Below are 12,598 nucleotides of genomic sequence, written 5' to 3' on the forward strand. Positions count from 1 at the left end.
ACCTAAGAGGAGTACGAAGACAAAGAAGCACTTTTTTCTGGGACGAAACAGCCTACACACTTATCAGTCCTTCCACTACTATATTTGGAAGCATGACTTCCCTCCCTTGCTGCCCAACTTACCAAATGACTGGAAACAATTTAATTGCCGTTTAATATGTGTTCAGTTTCATTTCTCTGCATGTTACAATATGGTTCGCATCCTTGCGTCTCCAGTTTTAATTTTTACCACGAGTTCTGACCACTCGGCGGAGGTCTTCAACTAAGAGCCGGCCGGAGTGGCCGTGCGGTTCTAGGCGCTACAGTCTGGAACCGCGCGACCGCTACTGTCGCAGGTTAGTTAGGTTTATGTAGTTCTAAGTTCTAGGGGACTGATGACCTCAGATGCTAAGTCCCATAGTGCTCAGAGCCATTTGAACCATTTGAACAGATCTCATGATGGTCATTAAAAACCGAGCCGGCCGAAGTGGCCGTGCGGTTAAAGGCGCTGCAGTCTGGAACCGCAAGACCGCTACGGTCGCGGGTTCGAATCCTGCCTCGGGCATGAATGTTTGTGATGTCCTTAGGTTAGTTAGGTTTAACTAGTTCTAAGTTCTAGGGGACTAATGACCTCAGCAGTTGAGTCCCATAGTGCTCAGAGCCATTTGAACCATTAAAAACCGAAACCGGTAATCTGTTAAAAAAAATGGTTTGTGACCATAGACGTAAATTAAAGAAATCTTATATACCTTTCCCTACCGTTTGACCTGTTCTGCCCATGTCTCGTTCCTGATCCGTTACATGTGGAACCGTTTCTCTACGCCTTTCTTGCATTCACAGCACCAGATTCGCCCCTGGGGGCAAAAATTGGAACTAATTTTGTTCTAATGAAAAACGGTTCCTCATTAACGCATAACATATCGACCAAGTTTCGCTGCCGTGCGATAATTACAGACCAGACTGGACATCTGTGAGCAGTTGCACTTTAATTATAACCACCCAGTATATGCGCTGTTAATCCATTCCAGATTCCCTCAGTTTTAACGCTATCCTGTGACTCACTGCTGTGTCGCAGTACTTCGTTACAGTCGCCACGCAGTGCAGTTTTCACGTTTCCTGTACCCAGAACGTAAAAATCTGGGTTGTTTCTGAAGAGACTAAAACTGCATCAACTTTCGGAGGGGTTCCTCTATCAGGCTTCACAAAATTCCTTTCCATTGTTACTTAAAAGTTGTCCCAGCACTAAATATCTAATCTGTTTGCAAAAAAGAACGGAAAAACAGAAGTAACTTAGGCTAACACTCCTGTAACACACGTATAGCTTCGTCTTACACCTGTTACATCATCAGAATTTCAGCCAATAATACAGCGTTTTGGATCACGTGCTAGTTAACTTCTTGATTCTGGGAGTAAGGGATTCATGCCAATTCTCAACAAAATGGCTCTGAGCACTATGGGACTTAACATCTATGGTCAGCAGTCCCCTAGAACTTAGAACTACTTAAACCTAACTAACCTAAGGACAGCACACAACACCCAGCCATCACGAGGCAGAGAAAATCCCTGACCCCGCCGGGAATCGAACCCGGGGACCCGGGCGTAGGTAGCGAGAACGCTACCGCACGACCACGAGATGCGGGCCAATTCTCAACAGGCCAACGGAAGCAGCAATAGAAATAACGCATATAACCAACCCGGACCATCAGCTATAACCGAAAGAAAAAAGAAAGTTACATTTGGCTACCTGGTCAATATGTCAACTATCTCCAAAAAAACCTTCCCTATAAAATTATACAGGATTATTACAAATGATTGAAGCGATTTCACAGCTCTACAATAACTTTATTATTTGAGATATTTTCACAATGCTTTGCACACACATACAAAAACTCAAAGTTTTTTTAGGCATTCACAAATGTTCGATATGTGCCCCTTTATTGATTCGGCAGACATCAAGCCGATCATCAAGTTCCTCCCACACTCGGCGCAGCATGTCCCCATCAATGAGTTCGAAAGCATCGTTGATGCGAGCTCGCAGTTCTGGCACGTTTCTTGGCAGAGGAGGTTTAAACACTGAATCTTTCACATAACCCCACAGAAAGAAATCGCATGGGGTTAAGTCGGGAGAGCGTGGAGGCCATGACATGAATTGCTGATCATGATCTCCATCACGACCGGTTTTCCAATCTCCTGTTTAAGAAATGCCGAACATCATGATGGAATTGCGGTGGAGCACCATCCTGTTGAAAGATGAAGTTGGCGCTGTCGGTCTCCAGTTGTGGCATGAGCCAATTTTCCAGCATGCCCAGATACACGTGTCCTGTAACGTTTTTTTCGCAGAAGAAAAACGGGCCGTAAAGTTTAAACCGTGAGATTGCACAAAACACGTTATCTTTTGGTGAATTTCGAATTTGCTGCACGAATGCGTGATTATTCTCTACCTCCCAGATTCGCACATTGTGTCTGTTCACTTCACCATTAAGAATAAATGCTGCTTCATCACTGAAAACAAGTTTCGAACTGAACGAATCCTCTTCCATGAGCTGTTGCAACCGCGCCGAAAATTCAAAGCGTTTGACTTTGTCATCGGGTGTCAGGGCTTGTAGCAATTGTAAACGGTAAGGCTTCTGCTTTAGCCTTTTCCGTAAGATTTTCCAAACCGTCGGCTGTGGTACGTTTAGCTCCCTGCTTGCTTTATTCGTCGACTTCCGCGGGCTACGCGTGAAACTTGCTCGCACGCGTTAAACCGTTTCTTCGCTCACTGCAGGCCGACCCGTTTATTTCCCCTTACAGAGGCATCCAGAAGCTTTAAACTGCGCATACCATCGCCGAATGGAGTTAGCAGTTGGCGGATCTTTGTTGAACTTCGTCCTGAAGTGTCGTTGCACTGTTATGACTGACTGATGTGAGTGCATTTCAAGCACGACATACGCTTTCTCGGCTCCTGTCGGCATTTTGTCTCACTGCGCTCTCGAGCGCTCTGGCGGCATAAACCTGAAGTGCGGCTTCAGCCTAACAAAACTTTGAGTTTTTCTACGTATCTGTAGTGTGTCGCGACCATACGCCAATGAATGGAGCTACAGTGAATTTATGAAATCGCTTCAATCATTTGTAATAGCCCCGTATAATGTCTCTCACGGAGCAGCACATAATTGTAACAGGCATACAAATTACGGAAAATGTTGCCTAAAATTTCGAACAACAACAATTACTAGGGAGTACGCTTCACAAACCACCCATTTAACAAATAATGCTAAATGGTACGGCAAATCTTTTGATGCTCTAAATTCAGCATTAAAACTGTCCATGACCATAAGCTTTATTGCTACTGCTTTCACATTGTAACTGAAAATGAGGAAACGTGTTGATTAACTGAAAAACGCCTTATGATACCCATAGATGGAGCAGAATAGTCGTTTTCTTATTATTTTTATTTTCTTTTATTTACCTTAACTTTAAAAATTCGCCGTCAGCCATCTGGACTAGGCTGGCCAGTCTTTACGCTATGGAACGGCTGAGGGACTTGTGTACGTCTATCGATTTTGTTTGTTTTTTAACTCTGTGTTGAGAGATCTAAAGAGGCCCAACTCGTTAGGCGGCAGATGATTGAAAATGGGCGAGGGGTGAAGTAGCAGTGTTGCCTAAGAAATAGTTCCTAATGCGGAATCTATATTGTACTTATAAAAATAGAAAAAGTTGTTTTACAAGAATAGATTTAATTTTCATACATGAAAACAAATTTTACCGTTTTCACTTATTTTACGTTTTCGTTCTAATTCGTCACGAAGAGGACGTTACCTTCAGTTAGGTAAATGTTTATTCGTGACAAATGTTAGCTTTAATTTCTTAGACATTATGTACTTTTACAAGAGCTGTTATGCCTGGAAAAATTTTAAAAAATAAAGTCGGCGTAGTCGATGGACGTTTGCCATACAATATTCAAGGTCTCTGGAGTTCACATATGGGTTTAGGTCTACATTCTTATTCTTCTTCTGCGTTTTTTCCCCTAAGCTGTGTAGTAAACATTGTGCGGGTACTGGTGTGTAGCATCTGTAAGTGGTTGTTCCTGGAGGGCGAAAATGCCCAGTGGCGCAGACAGTCGCAAGCAGAGGCAGTTGTTGAGAGGCTGTAGAAGGTGTAGGCTGCGTGAGCCAAAGGAGGTTGCGTAGCGAAGGATTTATCTCTATGTTTAATAGTAGTGGCGCACAGTTTGAATAATAGTTCGTTTATGTTTGTGCAGTGTGGTAAAGGAAATAAATTAAATTTTACCAGTTCTTAATGCGTCTCCATCAGTTAGTACCACGCCATTGCATTTAACAATGAACGAAGTCTCGATATACACGGTCAACCACAACAATAGGCTTGTAACATAATAACCATTAATTAACTCATATCATCTCTAAGGAGTAGGGAGCTTATAACGTGACAGTTTGTATTAATCGATAGCATCGCTAACTGGCTTTGGTAGTGGCTGATGTAGTAATGCGAAACATTACACTTTCCCCAGTAGTTGCTAACCTGTGAGTAACTACCTCTGATGGGTAAAATTAAATTTCCCTGGGGTAAAAACAAAAGTGTTGGCTTGTGTTTGGGTCACCAACCAAAATTATTCTTGAAAAATTGTTACCATTACTACACCACCGTAACAGTTTCCTTGGAAAAAGTCGTTCCCTGCTCTTTTTTTTTTTTTTTTTTTTTTTTTTTTTTTTAGCGAATCCAGGAGCTCCGCTTCACCACTGCCATTCTCGCAGTCACTCTGGCAAAAGTTCCACATGAGGCAACGTCTGCCGCTCTTACATACCTAAACGAAGTTTTTTGTGTAAGAGTCATGCTTTCTTTTTACCTGCCCCTTAGTGATCTCCGGAGTCCGTCCCGAAAGCCGTGGCAACGTTTGTTCAAAAAGTGTGTGAAATCTTATGGGACTTTGCTACTAAGTTCATCAGTCCCTAAGCTTACACACTACTTAACCTAATTTATCCTAAGGACAAACACACACACCCATGCCCGAGGGAGGACTCGAACCTCCGCCGGGACCAGCCGCACAGTCCATGACTGCAACGCCTTAGACCGCTCGGGCTACGTTTTGCAGGCAACATCGCTTTATGCTGGGTTTCCTCCTAACTGCATCGTACAATACGTTCTCGCAAGTGGTCGCTACAGGAAGCTCTCCGTGTTGAGCAATTCGCGCGGCAGCATCACAGGGGGTCAGGCAAAGCTCCGCCTGAGTCTAAAGTCAAATATGTCTTAAATGAATGAAATCAATATATTACATTTTCTTTCGTTGCATGTATATTTAGCTGCAGTAATAAAATATTTGGTTTTTCTTACCTTTTGCTATAACAGGTCGTAAAATTAAACAAAAAAATCTGCGTCAGTCAACTTCACCTCACCTGGGGGTGAAGTTGACCGGTTACCTGTTATGTGATGATAATGGAATGTTTATAACTCTAAGGTGACTTCGTTTGTTCTGAAACAATATCAACAGTTGAAAAATAAATCTTGCATTATAAATAAATTTTAATACTGGTTTCAGAACAAAGTACAAAGAAAGTTTAAGTACAAAACCATGCAATCAAAAGTTTGATTCTTCTTTGGCACTAAAAACTGACGTAAGCTAGTGGCCGTGTGTGGAGTGAGTCGGACGGCAGCGGGTGGCGGAGCACGAACGGCTCTTCAGGCTCGGCGTGTTGCGATTCGAGCCGTGCAGTTTGTCTGTCCGACGACTGGACTTCGGTATTCCGCTTGCGGTCGCGTGCCTGAGAACAAGTTTTCATCCTGGAGCCTCCGGAGAACACGAGGCGGCCGTAGCTATTCCTGCTGCGAAAGTCCGTGCTTGCGGCGCCTTTACCGAGAGGGAAGCGTGCCGCCTTAGAACTTACGGTCAGGTACCTCACTTCTACAATTTTTGAGAACATTTCTCTTGGGAAAATGAACATCAACAGTCACAACGGCATGAAACTTCTATTTGTTGTGAAGTTACCGGTTTCGGTCTGTTTTAGACTATCTTCAGACCTCACACCATGGTGGTAGATGGTGGCAGTGCACGGTGCAGGCGCTGCGACTCGCCGAAGGCTTGAGCAGTTAGCGTTCGTGCAGTCGTAGTGCATGCTCCGTTCACTGCGACCGTCTACCATCATGGTGTGAGGTCTGAAGATGGTCTAAAACAGACCGAAACCGGTAACCTCATAACAAAAATAAGTTTTAAGGTTTTTAACATGGCTGTTGTATAATACAAAATTTTGAAAAACACAGCCCTCAGTCGCGAACACAATTAATTTGTAACCTAGGTTTCGGTGTCACAAGGGACATCTTCAAAAATGGTTCAAATGGCTCTGAGCACTATGGGAATCAACTGCTGAGGTCATTAGTCCCCTAGAACTTAGAACTAGTTAAACCTAACTAACCTAAGGACATCACACACATCTATGCCCGAGGCAGGATTCGAACCTGCGACCGTAGCGGTCTTGCGGTTCCAGACTGCAGCGCCTTTAACCGCACGGCCACTTCGGCCGGCAGGGACACCTTCTTCGGACAAAATTAAAACTACATGTTACAGCATAACGCGCCAAAATATACGAAAGCTGCGGTCACGCCTGACAGCAGGGCTTCCCAACCTTTTCAGCTGGCGGACCCCTTCTACAGTCGAAAATCCTTGGCGGACCCCTAGTCAATCAAGAGCACAGTAGCTTTAAATTTCAGAGCGAAACCCATGGGAACTGAAAGCTTCTTAATGCAAGTGCCATGTTCCCAATGACCCCACTCCCCCCCCCCCCCCCCCCATCCGAAGTATCAGTAGTCTTTGGAGCTTCTTGTGATTGTTCTTCCTTTGGTCGTCCTCCCTCCTCATTCATTTCAACTGGAAACTTCCCTTGTTGTGAAGGCGATCGAGAAACTGCACCCTTCTTCAATGATCCTGACTTCCACCACGGATCCATGTTAGAAGTAATAAACTGGTCAAAAATCGACTTAGGTAGTGCACTGACAAAGCAAGTTTAACATTTAATGATGCCTGGGGCCGCATACGTGCCAGCGAGCGCTGTCATTGGTCGTCAAAGCTCGCTCCGCGCATGCGTAAAAGGTTTCAGCGCATCTCTAGCGCCGTGAGCCGGCGCACAAAAGACCCCCGTAATGTTGCGAAACAGTCGATCAGAGAAGCCGCATTCACCGGCACTAAACTGTGTATGCGTTCTCACTTAGGAACCGCAAACGCTGCTTGGGAATACGACCTGAAGTAAAAGTACACATGTTCTACACACGAAACAAAAATTGTGATGAATTTGATTTTCACATTTTTATTTAATAATTTTAGTCATTATTTTACACGATTTGGTGAAGGGTGGCCGCGGACCCCCTAGAAAGAGCCGGCGGCCACACGTTGGGAAACCCTACCTGACAGCGTCAGAAAGTCAAAATTAAAATGAGATGCAACAGAGGTGCAAGCCACTAGGGGCTGCCATGTGTCCTCTGCTACAGTCATTTTTTGCATATTGGAAAAAAAGAGCGTGAACTTGAGATTTTGGAGGAGCTGGAAATTTTCAAGCATTTACTTTCGAATGACGGACTTTTTCTCAACGATCAGGTGCAGTTGCGCGGAAGAAATTATTTCAATGGTATAAAGCCGATGCTTGACGAGATCTAACACTTTGATGTACCAACTACTTCGTGCAGATTCAGATATACCTTATCTTTCTACTTTTCACGGCTCATATACGTAAATCAAAAAACGTTTTTGGTTTTGTAACGTATCTATTACAGCAGGCAGTAATGTCATTTAATGGATTATTTCGTATATGTCTTCTTTATACATTTATGCTGGAATTTTTGTACTACAGCCAGTCATTCATTAGTCTTATTTTATATCATGCAGTAACCCGCTATTGTAATTACTTCATGTACACCGTTCAGGTGTTTGATTATTTCCCTCTCTGCAGTTACAAGAGATTACAAAAAAGCTTGTTTTACCCATTAGCCACCAGATGGCGGTATTGTCTTGAAGTTGCCGTGGCGCACAAGTCACATGATGTTTCAAAAAATGGTTCAAATGGCTCTGAGCACTATGGGACTTAACATCTATGGTCATCAGTCCCCTAGAACTTAGAACTACTTAAACTAACCTAAGAACAGCACACAACACCCAGTCATCACGAGGCAGAGAAAATCCCTGACCCTGCCGGGAATCGAACCCGGGAACCCGGGCGCGGGAAGCGAGAACGCTACCGCGCGACCACGAGACCACGAGCTGCGGAACACATGATGTTTCAGTTTTGTGTTGACTGTAGCAGAGGACACATGGCAACCCCTAGTGGATTGCACCTCTGTTACATCGCATCTTAATTTTGACTATCTGACGCTGTCAGGTATGACCGCAGCTTTCGTATTTTTTGATACGTTGTGCTTTAACATTTAGTTTTAATTTTGTCCGAAGAAGGTGTCCCTTGTGACACCGAAACTTAGGTTACAAATTAATTGTGTTTGCGACTGAGGGCTGTGTTTTTCGAAATTTTGTATTATACAACAGTCGCTGATTGACAGACATGTTAAAAACCTCAAAAATACGTTTCTTGCGGTGGCAACAGTGACTTCCTCATACACCAATAGATTTGTATTCCACTGTGTCATATTGTTGCTGCGTTCTTACGTCACATTCCTGCCGCATTCACAAGGAAAGACGGCCGACTTAACCCTTATTCCACCAAGAACTGCGAAATTTTATTTATGTGTCTATGAATAGGCAAGTATAATAGATTAATTTGCCGTTATTGCTCCAGTTGTCGTTGTAAAGGGCCAGTGCATGACATTAGTAACATCTGGACACACGGGTAGTTAACACTGAGGTGAGAAAAGTCATGCGATAGCGATTTGCACATTTGAAGATGACAGTAGACGTACACAAGGTATTCATGTGAAAAGACAATGCATTGGTGGAGCTGTCATTTGCAATCAGGTGATACATGTGAAAAGATTTCCGACGTGATTATTGCCGCACGACGGGAACAAAGACTTCGAACGTGAAACGACAGTCGAAGCTAGACATATGGGACATTCCATTTCGGAAATTGTTAGGGAATTCAGTATTACGAGATCCACAGTGTCAAGAGTGTGTCGAGAATACCATATTTCAAGCATTACCTCTCGCCCCGGATAATGCAATGGCTGACAGCCTTCACTTAACAACCAAGAGCAGCGGCGTCTGTGTAGATTCGTCAGTGCTAACAGACAAGAAAAACTACGTGAAATAACCGCAGAAATCGCTGTGAAACATACGAAGAACGCATCCGTTAGGATACTTTGGTGAAATGTGTGTTAATGGCCTATGGTAGCGAACGACCGACGCGAGTGCCTTTGCTAAGAGCATGACATCGCCTGCAGCTCCTCTCTTGGGCTCTTGACCATACATTTGGACCCTAGACGACTGGTCAACCGTGGCCTGGTCCAATGAGCCAAGATTTCAGTTGGTAAGAGCTGATGGTAAATTTCAAATCTGGTGCAGACCCCACGAAACCATGGACCCAGGTATTCAACAAGGCACTGAGCAAGTTGGTGGCTGCATAATGATGTGGGCTATTCTCAGTTGGAAAGGACTGATCATTGATTGGAAATGGTTTTGTTTGGCTACTTGGAGACCATTTGCAGCCATTCATTGATTTCGTGTTTCCAAACAACGATGTCATATCACCAGGGCAAAATTGTCTGCGACTAGTCTGAAGAACATTCTGGACAATTAGAGTGAATGAGCTGGCCACTCAGATCGTCCGAGATGAATTCCATCGAACATTTATGGGACGTAATCGGGAGGTCAGTTTGCGCACAAAATTCTGCACCAGCAACACTTTCACAGTTATGGTCAGCTGTAGGGGTAGGATAGCTCAATATTTCTTGAGGGGACCTGCAACGATTTGTTGAGGCCATGCCACATCGAGATGCTGTTACATGCCAGGCAAAAGGAAGTCCGACACGATATTAGGATGTATCCCATGACTTCTTCCATTTGGGTGTACGTTTTGACGTACGAGACATTTTCACACTAACAACTTTTAAAATGTCGACTATATGATGCAACAAATATAACAGCGACCTACTAGACAATGATGAATTTATGTGTTAACACTAAGACAATAGACTGTTATAGACAATTGTGGTTCCATACACTGTGTCACATTGTTGCTGCATTCTTACGTCACGTTTTTGCCGCATACATGGATGTCTGTTGAGAAAAGAGCTGTTCGAGAAATGGCCAATTTCACCCACATTCCACCAAGAATTTCAAGGTTGTATTTATGAGTGTATAAATAAGCAAAAATAATAGATTAACTGCTGTTATTCCTCTAGTTGTAGCTGTGAGGGGTCAGTGGACACACACTGGACACACGAGCTGTTTTATGCCATTGACAAGAATTAAAAATTTACCTAATTAAAGAATTTAAAGAAATCAGTCCTTCTGAAAATAGTTAGTATTGAGATGGAGACTCAGAATACATTTAGGCATTGCCACGAATTAAGAACTTTCGAGCAGTAAATATAATAACTGAAATAAGACTTCTTATCGCCAATGTGTAGTTATTTAACATAAAATAGTTGTTGAACTTCTGGGTCAAGTTCACCCCATACGTTACCTTCTCCCCATTTGACGGAGGTCTCGAATTCAAGTATGGAACAGAAGAGAATCGAAGCATTTGAGATGTGGTGCTAGAGAAGAATGTTGAAAATTTGGTAGACTGACAAGCTATGGAATTAGCAGGTTCTCCACAGAACAGGTGAAGAAAGGAACATACGGAAAACATTGACGAGAAGAAGGGACAGGATGATAAGACATCTGTTAAGACATCAAGGTATAGTTTCCATGGTACTAGAGGGAACGGTAGAGGATAAAAACTGTGGAGGACGACAGAGACTGGAACATATTCAATTAATAATTGAGGACTAGCTGCAAAGGATTCTCTGAGATGGAAAGGTTTGCCGGCCGCTGTTTCAAAGCGGTTCTAGGCGCTTCAGTTCGGAACCACGCTACTACAGTCGCAGATTCGAATCCTGCCTCGGGCATGGATGTGTGTGATGTCCTTAGGTTAGTTAGGTTTAAGTACAGTACTGGCCATTAAAATTGCTACACCACGAAGATGACGCGCTACAGGCGCGAAATTTAACCGACAGGAAGAAGATGCTGTGATATACAAATGATTAGCTTTTCAGAGCATTCACACAAGGTTGGCGCCGGTGGCGACACCTACAACGTGCTGACATGAGGAGAGTTTCCAACCGATTTCTCTTACACAAACAGCAGTTCACCGGCGTTGCCTGGTGAAATGTTGTTGTGATGCCTCGTGTAAGGAGGAGAAATGCGTACCATCACGTTTCCAACTTTGATAAAGGTCGGATTGTAGCCTATCGCGATTGCGGTTTATCGCATCGCGACACTGCTACTCGCGTTGGTTAAGATCCAGTGACTGTTGGCAGAATATGTAATCGGTGGGTTCAGGAGAGTAATACGGAACGCCGTGCTTGATCCCAACGGCCTCGTATCACTAGCAGTCGAGATGACAGGCATCTCATCCGCATGGCTGCAACGGATCGCGCAGCCACGTCTCGATATCTGCGTCAACAGATGGGGACGTTTTGCAAGACAACAACCATCTGCACGAACAGTTCGACGACGTTTGCAGCAGCATGGATTATAAGCTCGGAGACCACGGCTGAAATTACCCTTGACGCAGCATCACAGACAGGAGCGCCAGCGATGGTGTACTCAACGACGAACCTCGGTGCACGAATGGCAAAACGACATTTTTTCGGATGAGTACAGGTTCTGTTTACAGCGTCATGATGGTCGCATCCGTGTTTGGCGACATCGCAATGAACGCACATTGGAAACGTGTATTCGTCATCGCCATACTGGCGTACCACCCGGCGTGATGGTGTGGGGTGCCATTGGTTACACGTCTCGGTCACGTCTTGTTCACACTGACGGCACTTTGAACAGTGGACGTTACATTTCAGATGTGTTACAACCCGTGCCTCTACCCTACATTACAGCAGGATAATGCACGACTGCATGTTGCAGGTGCTGTCCGGGCCTTTCTTGATACAGATAATGTTCGACTGCTGCCCTGGCCAGCACATTCTCCAGATCTGTCACCAATTGAAAGCGTCTGGTCAATGGTGGCCGAGCAACTGGCTCGTCACAATACGCCAGTCACTACTCTTGATGAACTGTGGTATTGTGTTGAAGCTGCATGGCCAGCTGTACCTGTACACACTATCCAAGCTTTGTTTGTCTCAGTGCCCAGGCGTACCAAGGCCGTTATTACGGCCAGAGGAGGTTGTTCTGGGTACTGATTTCTCAGGAACTATGCACCCAAATTGCGTGAAAATGTTCTAGTATAATATATTTGTCCAATGAATACCCGTTTATCACCTGCATTTCTTCTTGGTGTAGTAGTTTTAACGGCCAGTAGTGTAGTTCTAAGTCTAGGGGACTGATGACCTCAGGTGCCAAGTCCCATAATGCTTAGAGCCTTAGAGCTATTTGAACCATTTGGAAAGGTTTGCAAATGAGAGAAATTCGTCGCGAGCCGCGTGAAACCAATCGGATGACATTTTTATTTTATTTTTTTTTAAGTATGCAA

This window comes from Schistocerca serialis, chromosome 5, assembly GCF_023864345.2.
Source record: "Schistocerca serialis cubense isolate TAMUIC-IGC-003099 chromosome 5, iqSchSeri2.2, whole genome shotgun sequence".
Taxonomy (NCBI): Eukaryota; Metazoa; Arthropoda; class Insecta; order Orthoptera; family Acrididae; genus Schistocerca; species Schistocerca serialis.